Source organism: Choloepus didactylus, chromosome 6 (assembly GCF_015220235.1).
Source record: "Choloepus didactylus isolate mChoDid1 chromosome 6, mChoDid1.pri, whole genome shotgun sequence".
Lineage (NCBI taxonomy): Eukaryota > Metazoa > Chordata > Mammalia > Pilosa > Megalonychidae > Choloepus > Choloepus didactylus.
In genome coordinates this window covers 16,180,654-16,183,637 of record NC_051312.1, presented here as the reverse complement: position 1 = coordinate 16,183,637, position 2,984 = coordinate 16,180,654, and the positions used below count along the sequence as shown (strand labels likewise).

Here is a 2,984-nt window from a genome sequence, read left to right as displayed (position 1 = left end):
CATAGAATCCTTCATTCTCTTTCCCTTTCTCCATTCCCTGGGTAAGTGGAGAGGATGGAGAGGTTCTAGAGAAAGATGGAGCCCAAGATAGAAAGGACATGCATCTGAGCAACTGCAAGGAATAATTCCTTCTTTCTACAGACCACTACTGACTGTGGCATGTGCAGAAAATAAACTTTTATTGTGGTTACTGAGATTTTGGGAGTTTTTGTTACAGTGGTTGGCCTGCTTGGATTATTACATAAGTAGCTGTTGCTGCTCTGTCTTGAACTTTCTGATAATGAGAGAGGTAGAACAGTAAAGTTCATTGATCCCAGCAAAATATCAGCTGGACTGTTAGATAAACCTTCTCCTAGAGCCATTTCCATCCCTTTCACTGCACAGTCTAGCAAATTCTCATATTCACTGATTAAACTGTCATGGTTTTTACTACCATTGCTCTACCTTCTTGTGGATTTATTGGAAAGTATAACGGAGTGGAGAAAATGCAGGAAAAATGAGAAACTTGGGCCTGGCAGGTCTGTGATTAGGGTAATCCTGCTGCATAATAGGGAATCAGTTGATTTCCATGGGCATGCTTAGCATCTGACTCTGCTCAAGCTTTTCAAAATTCACTTGAACTGAACCCAGCTTCTCCCCATTAGTGTTATTTCATTATGAATACTCCCACTTATGGCATTGGCTCCTCCCCTGTGGTCTTAAAATGATTTGGGGTTGTTTTCTCTCTAAATGAAATTAAGACTGATGCTTTCTCTCCAATTTGAATTGCTCAGAGGGCACAAATGGAATCATTGTTTCCAAACTTCCTTTTAAATATTAACTACTGCTATTCACCCTGTGAGTGTACTACTTGGTGACTACACTGAACTCATTCCTGCACAAGTGTGGCAGACCACACACCATTTTCTTCCTCTGCTATACTGTTTTCTTTGCTTAGAATGGCCTTCTCTGTCTTTTTTCCCTTGAAAAGGTCTCCTCACTGTCAAATGTCTTTTGAAGTTCCCAAGTAAGGTGCCTACAATGTTTCGCCAGCACATTGTTCATATATTTATTAAAACATTTATTAAAACATTGAACAAATGTCTCTAGAGCAGTATGTGTATTGATTTTGTGCAGCAATCTGAAGCCTAGCATATGGTATGTGCTCCACAAATATTTGTGGAATAATTAATTTAAAGTAAGTAGTGGAATACATAAATGAGCCTCACCTGAAAGCAGTATCACCCACATGGTCCCCAGTACATACTGTAGGACCAATCTCTTTTAGGACTCCTGGTAGCCATAGATACCCATTTGTTTTTGGTCTTAAGGTGATTTTTTCTTATTTTGAGAAAATGAAATTAAAGTCTGCCTTTAAATTTTGGTGCAATCCCACTCATCACAAATTTAAATCCGTTCAGAATGCCCTAATCGCTTCTTTAGTCTCCTCATGGCTGATTTCATTTCCTGATTCCTCAGGGTGTAGATCAAGGGATTGAGCAGAGGGCAGATGCCAGTGGAGGTGACAGAGATGGCCTTATCTGTGGGGAGGGCAGTGAAGGGCCTGGCATAGACATAGATGCAGGGCACAAAATGCAGGGTCACCACTGTGATGTGGGAGGTGCAGGTGGAGATGGCTTTCTTCCTACCCTCACCAGCATGAGATGTCAACATCCTCAAGATGACTGTGTAAGAGATGAGGAGAAAGAGGAATACAAACCAACTGAGTAATACATTATTGGAAATCATCAGGAGCTCAAGTGCAAAGGTGTCTGTGCAGGCAAGTTAGAGGACCTGGGGGACATCACAGTAGAAAGTGTCAAGAACATTGGGCCCACAGAAGGGGAGGGGCAGCAAAAGGGAAATCTGCACAATGGAATGGACAAACCCCCCCACCCATGAGGCCACTACCAGGTTAGGGCATCGTCCTTTATTCATGATGGTCATATAGTGGAGGGGTTTTGAAATGACTAAGTAATGATCAAATGCCATGACAGAGAGAGAAAGAACATCTGCTACACCCAGAAGGTGGAAGAAGAACATCTGAGTGACACAGCCATGGAAGGAGATGGTCTTTCTCTTTGATAGAAGATCAACCAGAGCCTTAGGAGGTGTGATGGAGGAAAAGCAGATGTCAAGAACATATAGATTATGGAGCGGGAAGTACATGGAAGTGTGAAGCTGAGACTCACAGGTAACTGCAACCATGATGAGGAGGTTTCCCATCAGAGTTGTCACGTACACCAAACATAAGAAGACAAATAAGATCCAGCTTAACTCTCAAGACTGGGTAATACTGAGAAAGATAAATTCTTTCACTCGGTGTAATTTCCCTGATCCATAGGAACAGAGATCAAAATGCAGTTAGAGGATGTGTGATGAAATCTAGTGTTCCTTTTGATTTTCAACTCAGGAGGAGGTTCTTCTTTTTCTACACATGCATCATGCAGGCAATTCAGTGTATTGCCATCAGATGGGTGATGACCCAGGTTTTTGATTCAGTCATCCAAGCAGCCAGGTTCCACCCTTATGGCCACTGAAACAGAGATTATAGTAATGAAGTTATTTAATTGTACTTTTACTGTAATATCTGTACTTAAAGTACTAAATAATAAGCATAAATTGGTTTATATTAATATTAAGAATTTCTGTTCACAAAAGACACCATTAGGAGAATTAAAAAGTAGCCCAAAAGTGGGAGAAGATATTTACAATATACATATCTGTGATATATATTACATCCAAAATATATAGAGAACTTCTACAAATCAGTAAAAAAGACAGATGACCCAGCAAAATAATGGCAAAAGATAAGAACCAATACTTCACAAAAGAATTGTCCAAATGCCAATTCTACTTCTTCAGGGAAATGCAAATTAAAATTATAGCAGAGAACCTCTATAGACACACCAGAATGGCTACATTGCAAGAGATAAAAAATTCCAAGTGATGGTGAGGATGTGGAGCGACTGGAATTCTTACACCCTCTTGGTGAGTGTGTAAAA

General features: G+C 40.3%; 1 pseudogene; it reads right to left on the bottom strand.

The window, feature by feature from the left end:
- Positions 1-1,386: 1,386 nt before the first annotated feature.
- Positions 1,387-2,321, bottom strand: LOC119537528 (annotated as a pseudogene).
- Between the last annotated feature and the right edge of the window lie 663 nt (positions 2,322-2,984).